The 11,880-nt window shown below is 42.8% G+C and overlaps 1 long non-coding RNA gene across 1 annotated transcript in view; it reads right to left on the reverse strand.

Annotated features, from left to right (window-relative positions):
• The window catches only part of LOC144888506 (uncharacterized), a 32,921-nt gene extending 27,686 nt beyond the window's left edge, over positions 1–5,235 (reverse strand). Inside the window, exon 1 of the long non-coding RNA XR_013621060.1 lies at positions 5,165–5,235. This is a non-coding gene — a long non-coding RNA (uncharacterized LOC144888506). The remainder of the gene's footprint in view (positions 1–5,164) is intronic.
• Between the last annotated feature and the right edge of the window lie 6,645 nt (positions 5,236–11,880).

Below are 11,880 nucleotides of genomic sequence, written 5' to 3' on the forward strand. Positions count from 1 at the left end.
GAAATACTTTATTAACCCCATGGGATGACAAATCATCAAAAAACCTTATACTATAAAACATTTCTAGGTTCACAATAGAAATGATAGAGGCTGCAAATAGACTACTGTGAAACACGGGGATGATAGTTTATAGCTGATCAGGATTCGAGGCGAGACCGTGTAGAGGCGAGTGTGCATACCTCGAAGGTCTAGGCCATACATATATGATTACTAGCAGAAGTACCCGGTGCTGCCGGGTGGGGGGGAGGCTAAGGGAGGGGAGTGGAGGGGGAAGGGGAGGGTGAGGGGAGTGGAGGGGGAAGGGGAGGGTGAGGGGAGTGGAGGGGGAAGGGGAGGGTGAGGGGAGTGGAGGGGAAGGGGAGGGTGAGGGGAGTGGAGGGGGAAGGGGAGGGTGAGGGGAGTGGAGGGGGAAGGGGAGGGGTGAGGGGAGTGGAGGGGGGGAGGGGTGAGGGGAGGGGGGGGAGGGGAAGTGGGAGGGGGAAGGGGGAGGGGAGGGGGAAGGGGGGGTGGGGGGAGGGGGTGGGGGGGGGGGAGGGGGTGGGGGGGAGGGGGAGGGGGGAGGGGGAGGGGGAGGGGGAGAGGGAAGGGGGGAGGGGGGAGAAGGAAGGGGGGGAGGGGGGAGAAGGAAGGGGGGGAGGGGGAAGGGGGGGAGTGGGGAAGGGGGGGGGGGGGGAGTGGGGAAGGGGGAGGGGGGAAGGGGGAGGGGAGGGGGGAGGGGGATTGGGAGGGGATTGGGGAGGGGAGGGGGGAAGGCAGGAGAGGAAGGGGGTTCATATGTATGCTGGTGGGTGAATGTGGCGTCATCACGTTTGAGTTAAATGTGATGCAGATCAGGAAGAAGAAGAAGCCATACCACCAACTTCATACACTTACAGAATTGTTTGATTTATTTGTATTCAAATGTCTGGTGATTGTTTTGTATTTATTTATGCGAATGTGTACTTCTATATAACTGTCATAGTGCCTAACTCCAAAACTTGTATATAACTTGGATATACTTGTATACAACTTGTATATAACTCCATATAACTTGTATATAACTCCATATAACTTGTATAGAACTCCAAAAAAAACGATCTTTTGTTTTAAAAAAAGTTTTTTTTTTTTTTTGCCTAACACACACCCAGGCACTCACTGATGAACCTCTGAAGTTTGACGAAGATCCGTTCAGCCATCTGAGAAAAATGGCGACACACAGACAGACATCTCTCTTATATCGTAGACTAGCCGAAAGCACCCGGCGTTGCCCGGGTTCTTTTTGAATGAATTTACTACTATAATTCAGCTTTCACTCGCAGCCGTAGAAGATTGACTACTATAATTCAGCTCAGCTTTTATGCGAAATGGACCCAGCCCGGCCGAAGCAGCCTCGACTGGCCTCGCCACCTAGCCTATAACCTTCCTGGGGCCCGGCCCCGACATTTTTGTTCTTTTTGAATGAATTTACTACTATATTCAGCTTTCACTCGCAGCCATAGAAGATTGACTACTATAATTCAGCTCAGCTTTTAATTGCGAAATGGGCCCAGCCCGGCCGAAGCAGCCTCGACTGGCCTCGCCACCTAGCCTCTAACCTCCCTGGGGCCCGGCCCCGACATTTTTTGTATTGGAGGTTTCCTCCTATCTTTCACCGTTCAGATTAGCTTGCGCAGACAAACAAACAAAAACTTTCTTTTATAATATAGTGAGAAGAGATAAGCAAATGCATATTGAATCGGGATTTGAACCTGTATTTTACCTGCTATTTGCATCATCACTGAGGCATGCGTGTGCAGTCGGAAAACTATTTGTTGTTTGTTCAGGGTGCCGGTGATGATGCATCCTCTTTGCAAAAGACAGCGAGATCTTTGCTGTCAGACAAGAAACCCAGTTTAACGCTCATCCGAGGGACGGCACACACACAAATCACCTGCCTGCGAAACACCAGGGTGACAGTTTTCAGCTCGGTCGAGATTCGCACATGCATTAGATATTCAGAGGGGAGTGTGCATACCACTAGGCAATCCTGCCAGCCTAGTATACAGCCTAGTTAGGGTTAGTTGTTGTTTCATATGCAGCCTGTGGCTGCTGGTTGCATCATTTTTCTGGAAGTGCATTTGTGCCGTTGATGCTGTGCCCCAATTACCAGTGAGCTGATACTCAATTTGCCGACCTCGGAGGGATGACAGGCTGAGTCAACGCCTCTGGCGTTAATTCAACTATCGGCATCGACCGGGATTCCAACTCAGGATCCGAGGATCCCAACCCAGCACCTTAACCGTTAAGCCAACACCAGGCTAGTTAGTAATCGGATTCCATCCCGATTACTTAGTTAGTAATCGGGATGGAATCATTTGAGTTCCTTCACAAGGAACTTCAATGTAAGAGGAAGCCATTAGTTAGGCCCATGCAATGTTGTCAACCTATCCTTTTTAAATTCTGAGCATCAAGCAGGGAAGCAGCACATACTGTTTTTAAAGTGTCGGCCTGGGTCGGTTTTGAACCGCCAACCTCCCAGACTCAGAGCGGACACTCTAATCATTACACCACCAAGTCTGGTATGTGCATAATAAGTCATACTTATCATCTATCTATAATTCCAGTAATCTCTGTGTGTATGTATGTATGTATGTATGTATGTATGTATGTATGTCTGTTTGTCTGTGACCGCTGTTTCTCGACAACTACCGGTCCGATATACTTTAAACTTGCCAGGTATATTGCTGGGGACCCGAGGATGTGCCTTTTCAAGGTTTCATATTAATCGGAGAAGTAGTTACCGAGCTATGTCCAAAAAACGATTCAACCAATCAGAGAGCAGCGAGCTATCACGTGTGCCGAACGTGGCGAACAGACTCTGCCTCAGACGGCACATTTGAGAGCGTATTCATTTATTTCACGTTGGCAAACTATGTTGGCGTTCAACTATGTTTTAAAACTAATTAAAACTAATTTGCGATTCATCGTAACTGCGATATGCGACCTTCCGGACAGTGAAGACTGCACTTCCGGCAGCCAATCACAGAACGCGTTGTTGCGTAGGCGTGGCCGATGTGAGAGCGAGCCGAGCCGAGCGCGTGCGCCATTACGGTTCGTAATTCGATTTCTTCCGGAGAAAATAATAATTTCTCGATTTCTTATGCGCATTATTTCTCCCAATTCAGTCAGAGCGAAGGGCGGAAGCGAAGAGCGTTGTTTTTTTTGTTTACGGGCGTACGGGCGTACGGGCGGGGTAGAGCGTACGGGTAGCGTTTTTTTTTTTTTTGGCAAGGAACGGGCACCCACGTACGGGCATGCCCTAGTTCAGTAAAATGGTAGAAAGAATTCAGTTGAGAATTAAGACAAAAAAGCAGAAGATAATTAAATTATTCTACATGCACAAAAAGAACGGTTTTCAAATGTGTCAAATTTTCAAACATTTTAATGTCGAACATCTATTACAAGTAAACGTTAAAACATTTTTTTAGTTCTACACACATATTTTTAAAGTTGAAACCTATTTTTTTTTCATTTTTCTAAAAAAAAATTTAGTTTTAAAATTAAATTTTGATAGATGAAAATGTACCAGAAAAGAGGATTGTGGGCCAAATTTCAGCTCTCTAGGACGTATGGAACACCTCCAGGACGGCTCAAAGATATGAAACGGGACGGACAAACAAAGTTCAGATGAAGTTAAATAAAAGTGTGTAAAAACGAGAGGTGTCCGTCCGTCACACAAATAAGAAGCAGGACCTCAAGCTTTAATGCAGCGGTTCCTGCTGTCGTAGATCAATTAAAATGGTACGGTTGGAAAGCTAATAATAAATTTACTTGGAACAAAAATTCATGTCCGTTTATAAATAAAAATGCCCGATTTAAAAGCTGTATTTCTGGGATTGAGGAATAAGGAGGGTTGGGAGCTTCTTCCGTTTTTTTTGCGAAATCGATACTTTTGATAGGGCAAGTGGCACAGTCAGCCCAAGCTGATCTGCCCTCATTTTCCAGTGATTATCTAAAAGTCTTACAGGCCTTCACTGTTGGGGCCCCAAGTACATGCTGTGGCAGATTGTACCAATCAGTGATGATCTGTTCACTAAAGAATCCTTTTCTGGTGTTTAGTTTGCTTCTCTGATTTAACAAAACTTCTGTTTGTGACCTACTGTGGGTTGGTATATCTCCTTTGCAAAGAAATGATCTTGAGAAATGCAGTCGTAACCATTTAAATTTTTGAACACCTGGAGCATGTCACCTGTGTCGATATAATTCAGCGAGCGCATGCGCAATCTTTTAAAAACCGATCTTGATATGGCAGATAGCTTAAAGATGGCTCAAGTGTAGTAGCTCTTCTCTGAACCCTAAATTCCAGTTTATCTGTATCAGAAGCAAATGCAGGACCCCATCCCAGGTAAACATGTTCAAGCACAGGGCTCATAAGGGACTCGAATAACAAGGGAAGTGTATCTACATTAAGGTGGCTGGAAGTTTGTTTTTATCAGTCCCAAGCTTCCGTTGGCCTTGTTTTCAGATGCAGCAATGTGCCTGCGAAAGTGACGATCCTTGTCCATAATGATCCCACGATCCATTTCTTCTTGCACTGGTTACCTCCACCACCAAAGGAGGACGGACCTTATGTTTTCACCCCATCTGTCTTTTTAACTGCGAGCAGGATATCTCAATGTTGTGGACGGATTCAGCCGAAACTTGGTGGACAGGATGTGACATGGGCAAATTGATTAGATTTTGATATTATTCGATCAAGATCTGGATATAAAAGATCCTTTTTCACATGCTTCACTTCATTTTACAACCTCATTGAGATTTACAGATAGATATGCAATATGTTTGTGAAGTACATTGTCGTGTGTGTGTGTGTGTGTGTGTGTGTGTGTGTGTGTGTGTGTGTGTGTGTGTGTGTGTGTGTAGTAGCTCTTCTCTGAACCCTTTCCAGTTTATCTGTCAGGAGCAAATGCAGGACCCCATGCCGGATAACCATGCCTAGTTGACAAACGACCCGTAAACAGCAGAGGCTGGCACTCATTACCCCAATTGAAAGAAAGGTTTCTCATTAATAACAAATCTCGACGCAAAAAAAAATGGAAATCCACCCATTGATGGATGCCTGGCACAATAAATGCGCACAAGGGTCGTACGTGAGTTATTCCACACAATCTATGGCATTTCAGGATATGCGGCAGGAGATTACAACCTGCTCTGTGTTATCCAGCGACGTCCCAGGCTTGCCAATGCACTTTTTGAAGCATTTGTCTGTCACTCTCTGTAAAACATGAATAACCAAGCATTGTGGGCGGTTAAGACAAACTGACCATGCAATCACAACAAACCAAAGCACAAGGGCGAAGTCGATGGCGTGCCATCGCCCCACACTTCCCACCTGAAGCAACGTTGAAAGATGGAAAAAGGTTCCACCAGGAATTACACAATATCAAATGATGGGGCAAAACATTTTTCCCCCGTTCTGACCCCTGTAACCCAAATCCCCATTCTTACCCCTGTGAACCAAAGTCTCCATCAGATGGTACATGAACCAATGGTCAAATCCAAAAATAGTTACACTGTTTATGCATCCCCCGATGTCGATTGTGCATAAAACGTTTCATTAAAAGATGTTTAAAAATGTGCCTGCAATTGCATTTTTTGGTATTTGACCTTTTGACCCTGCCTAAGGGGTGGGGCCAAAAGCGATATTGCTTTTTCACCTTCATGCCATGTCGTGACCATGACTACTGAGTTTGGTGAATTTCTGCCCAACTGTTTGGGAGGAAATGGCATGATGGATGGACAGACTTCAATATACTCGTGTGTGTGTGTGTGTGTGTGTGTGTGTGTATATATATATATATATATATATATATATATATATATATATATATATATATATATATATATATATATATACATACACACACACACAGACACACACACACACACGCACCTTTTTCAAATAACTCATAATTTTCTCTAAAATAAGTTGAAATTGACAAAAAGTATTTGGTCTCCACAATTCTTTATTTCACTGTTAATATGACAGAACCTTTGTTTTTGATTCAGAACTTAATATATCCTTTTAAATCAGAAAATAAAAAGAAATGGCATTGACAAAATTGTTGACACACTCGACTTAATATTTGGTAGCACAACCTTTGGACAAAATAACTGCAGATAAGCGCTTCCCATAGCCATGCATGAGCTTCCTACACCTCTCTACTGGCAGGTTGCCCCACTCTTCCTGTGCAAACTGCTCCATTTCTCCCAGATTTGAAGGGTGCCTTCTCCCAACTGCTGTTTTCAGATCTCCCCACAGGTGTTCAATGGGATGTAGATCTGGACTCATTGCTGGCCACTTCAGAACAGTCCAGCGTTTTGTCTTGAACCATTCCTGGGTGCTTTTTGAAGTGTGTTTGGGGTCATTGTCCTGCTGCAAGACCCATGACCTTCAACGGAGACCCAGCTTTCTGACACGGGGTTGAACATTGCGCTCCAAAATGCCTTGGTAATCTCCCGATTTCATGATTCCATGCACACGTTCAAGGCACCCAGTGCCAGAGGCAGCACAGCAACCGCAAAACATTGACTGTAGGGAAGGTTTTATTTTCTTTGAAGGCTTCATTTTGTTTTCTGTAAACAAAGAGATGATGTGCTTCACCAAAAAGCTCTAATTTGGTCTCATCTGTCTACAGGACATTCTCCCAGAAGGATTTTGTCTTTTCAGGTGTGTTTTGGAAAATTCCATGTCTCTCTCTCTCTCAGCAGTGGGGTCCTCCTGGGTCTCCTACCATAGAACCCACTTTCATCGAGTTGGCGACAGATGGTGCGAGTTGAAACTGTCATACCTTGTGTCTGAAGGTCAGCTTGAATCTGTTTGGCAGTTGATGAAGGTACTTTCTCCACCATTTGAACAATCCTTTGCTGCAATCTTCAATCAAGTTTTCTCTTGTGGCCAAATCCAGGGAGGTTGACTACAGTGCCATGGGCCTTAAACTTCCTGATAACATTGCGTACGGTGGACACAGGAACATCAAGGTCTCTGGAGATGGATTTGTTGCATTGAGATTGTCCATGATTGGCTACAATCTTGTGTCTGACCTCCTCAGACAATTCTCTGGTTTTCTTTATTTTCTCTATGCTCATTGCAGTACACACAGTGACACAAAACAGCAGAATGACTCCTTTTCTCTTTTCAAACTGGTTGAACGAGTGATTTTTATATTGCAGGCACCTGCAACTCACCACAGTTGAGTTCATTTCCAAAGCAAAGGAGAATCACCTGCTTGAAATATAATTATTTCTAACAACTTCTAAAAGGTGCCAATAATATTGTCAGGGCCATTTTAGGGTCTCTGTGTGGAATCAGCTAAGATTTAGTAATTTTTTCAGCTTTTTTTGTTTTATTCCACTGAAAACCAAATAAATACATATGTGGACACCAAAATATTTTTTTATTTCAACAATTTTCTGGAAGAAATAGTGCATTATTTGACAAAAGCTCAAGGGTGCCAATATGTTTGCCCACAAATGTATATGTCTAATATATATATATATATATATATGTATATATATATATATATATATACTGTATATATATATATATACACAGTGAAACCTTGACTTACGAGTGCACCAACTTACGAGTTTTCCGAGATACGAGCCGTCGCTCGGTCGATTTTTTGCTTTGTGATGCGAGCTGAGATCTGAGTTACGAGCGAGCGAGCTTGGATATAAAACACGTAATCGTCGAAAAACATGAGCGAGGTGTGCGTGTTGTCGACTTGGCGAGGCAGTACGATCGTAGTACTTCTACGATATGTACGATTTTGAAGCAGAAGGAGTCGATAAAGGCTATAACGCCAGCCAAGGGCGTTAAGATTATTTCAAAGCTCCGGACCTCTGTCCATGAAGAGATGGAGAAGTTGTTGTTTGTGTGGTTGACGGAGAAGCAGCTTGCAGGAGATACCGTGACCGAGAGCATCATCTGTGAGAAGGCACGAGACATTTACGGGGATTTGGTGCAGCAGACGGCGGGAACATCAACGGACAAGGCATCGGAAGAGTCATTCAAAGCCAGTCGGGGATGGTTTGATAATTTTAAGAAGAGGACCGGCATTCACTCCGTCGTCAGGCATGGTGAGGCAGCAAGCTCGGATGTGAAGGCAGCTGAAGATTTTATTATAACTTTTGCCGAACTGATAGAAGCCGAAGGATACATCCCCGAGCAAATCTTCAACTGTGACGAGACAGGGCTCTTCTGGAAAAAGATGCCGAGGAGGACGTATATAACGGCAGAGGAGAAGAGCATGCCAGGCCACAACTTGTTCAGAGTGCCGGCGATAGCTCACCTTCTCTTTGTGGAAAACACGGTGAGATCCTTAACATCCAACAACTAATGGGACGCAAACGGGGCACCCAGTTTAGCGGTACACACATTGATGAATCACCCTGCCTGTGAAACACCGACATGACAGGTTATAGCTGGGTCGGGATTCAAACCCAGGCTGGACAGTTTAGAGTCAAGTGTGCGTACCTCCAGTCCAGGCCATCCTGCCAACTTGTATGCTGCATACAGGTGAAATATAAAGCGCGAGATATTTTTATATATACTGTATATTTCAAAAAAATTGGTGTGGTTTTTGGGGGGCTGGAACGGATTAATAGCATTTCAATTCATTTTAATGGGGAAATTTAATTTGAGAAACGAGCAAATTGAGTTACGAGCTCGGTCACAGAACGAATTAAACTCGTAAGTCAAGGTTTCACTGTATATATATATATATATATATATATATATATATATATATATATATGTATATATATATATATATATATATATATATATATATATATATATATATATTAGGGTGGGCTTCAAAAAATCAAAATGCAGATTTTCTCCGGGACATGGTCTATATTTGTTCCTTTTAGTGTCAAAGGAAACCACACCAAATTTGAATGGAATCCAATAATATTTAGGGGTGCCACATCAGTGATGAATTTTCCCCCATGCAAAAATAGGAATTCCCATTTTTTGGGCTGTATATACACAAAATAAATACATTATATATATACATTAAATATAATATTAAAAATAAATATATAGTAAATATACATTAAATAATAATAATATATTATATTATACATTATATATACAATTATACGATAGACAATTATACAAATATAGACAAATATAATACATTAAATAATATATTAAAAATAAATATAATATATTAAAATTTAAATATAATAAATAAATATATAGTTATACAATATATATACATTATAATTAAATATACATTAAATTTATACATAAAATATACATTAAATAATAAATATACATAAATACACATTATACATTATATATATAGTTATATACAATATATTATACATACAGTTTTGAGACTTCCTATGATCACTATCTGGGCAATTTTCATGCATGTTTTGTACAGGTTCCCGGGGTCAGGGGTACGCTTTTTTAGTGTGTAATATGGAGGCCTAACTTATTGACTGTGGCTCTTTTGTAGAGAGTGACCCTGTGGAGTAAGAATTAACAGGATTTTACCCACATTCTTGCGTATTTTGCAGATATGGCATGTGCTAGTACCAGTGTTTCATTGAAAACTCGGGCTCAGGATAATGTGTATCTCATTGGGTCCACTTCTGGAGATGCCATCAAAGGTGCCAAGCTCCCGACTGTGCATCAATCTCTTGTCCTGTTTTTCCATCACCTGAAGAAGGAGAATCGCACTGCCCGGGAGAGTGCAACCCTCACTATTGAAGAGGTTGTGAAGTTCTGGGAAAAAGCTCACCTACCTACAACGACGAAGCAGCACTGCATCCATCGTTTGGAGAGGCTATATGAAGAATGGAGGAGCCTCCAAAAAGGTGCAAAGCGGGGTGGTGCGACCCAAGAGAAAAAGGAAGCATCCTTCAAGGCCTCCTTGGAGAAGACGTTTGATCTTAGGCATGCAGATTCGGAGGCCATAATCACCAACCCCGAGGACAGGAAGTTTCTTCACGATCAATTCTCAGAGAGGAAGGCTTCAATGGGATCTGCAGACACTGTGTTGGAAGCAAAAACGAAGCGAAAGAAAGAAAGGGAAGAAAAGGAGAAGACTAAGGCAGAGAAGGAAAATAAGAGACAGGAAATGGTCATGAAGGGTGCTACTGCTATGGAAGTCACAGACTCAGACTCTGACTCTGAGACCACGGCACAGGCTGGTTCTTCATCATCTGATGGTGGGATATCTCGTCCCAAGAAAAGAAGGCCTATCAACATTGTCACTCCTGAAGTCGCAGTTTGAACAAATCAATCAGAAGATGGCTCAGGCAGCCTTGAAGGCACTTGGCCGCCACACGTGGTACATGAGCCCAGTACTAGTGGCATTTGCATTCTTTGACACCAGAATTGACAAAGAAAGCAAGATCAATATGATTGAAGCATTGAAAAATGACGGTGAAAACCCCTCTCCAAAGAGACCAGCTATCAAACGAGGAACCGCCCTGTCAATCGCTGGCCTCATAACAAAACACACCAAGCATTTCTTCAGCATCCTAGGGACCCCAACTGATTGGATGGATAAGGATCCTGGTTCATGGGAGCAAGAAACCAGCTTTCAGGAAGCAAAGAAAGCCGCCAGTGGCTTAGTCGTGGTGAACGACAGGGCAGAAAGGGGTGTCGCATTGATACAAGACTACAATAAGCTCCTTACAAAGGATGAAGAGCAAAAGCAAGCTCTGCTCCAAGTTGTTGCTGCTCACAGGAAGATGTACCCCGATGCCAGGAAGGCAACAGTGGTGAAACAGGCCCAGAAATAGGAGTTACATTTCTCATTATATTTGGGTTTTTAAATACTAGGGCATGCCCGTACTATATATATATCTAAAATTATATCCCCCCCCCTCTATTTACATGAAATGGTTTGGTCCATTCGCAAAGCCAAAGCGAACGGCTTGCGAGTACGGTGACAATCCCCCCCCCCCCCCCCCCCCCTCTATTTACATGAAATGGTTTGGTCCAAAGCGAACGGCTTGCGAGTACGGTGACAATCCCCCCCCTCTATTTACATGAAATGGTTTGGTCCAAAGCGAACCGCTTGCGAGTACGGTGACAATCCCCCCCCTCTATTTACATGAAATGGTTTGGTCCAAAGCGAACGGCTTGCGGAGTTTGGTAAAGAAATCGCCATCGCGTGCACAAACGCGCAGGAAAGCGAATGAATCGCAAATTAGTTTTAATTAGTTTTAAAACATAGTTTAACGGCAACATAGTTTTCCAACGTGAAATAAATGAATACGCTCTCAAATGTGCCGTCCGAGGCAGAGTCTGTTCGCCACGTTCGGCACACGTGATAGCTCGCTGCTCTCTGATTGGTTGAATCGTTTTTTGGACATAGCTCGGTAACTACTTCTCCGATTAATATGAAACCTTGAAAAGGCACATCCTCAGGTCCCCAGCAATATACCTGGCAAGTTTAAAGTATATCGGACCCGTGGTTGTCGAGAAACAGCGGTCACAGACATACAGACATACAAACATACAAACATACAAACATACAAACATACACACAGAGATTACTGGAATTATAGATAGATTATGTGATATGGTGTCTTCATTTTATGAACTGAACATTTGGATTGTTATCATTGAATTTGAGTTTTCATAGCAATATAGTGCTATTTGTGCAGCTATTGTAACTTGTGTTTGCTAGAATACAAAGAAAGTGAGTGGAGGGTGGATTTTCATAAAACAAACTTCTGGTTTTGCTTTCGATCCATATATAGAAAAGTTTTGGAGACACCTTTAGTTTGAAGGCTGATGTGGCACCCCTAAATAAAATCAGATTGCTTTCGTATTTGGTGTCTTTTCAGGAACAACATAAAGCCTTGTCCCAGTAAATATTTAAAAAAAAT

This window comes from Myxine glutinosa, chromosome 12, assembly GCF_964187855.1.
Source record: "Myxine glutinosa chromosome 12, kmMyxGlut1.1, whole genome shotgun sequence".
Classification (NCBI taxonomy): Eukaryota; Metazoa; Chordata; class Myxini; order Myxiniformes; family Myxinidae; genus Myxine; species Myxine glutinosa.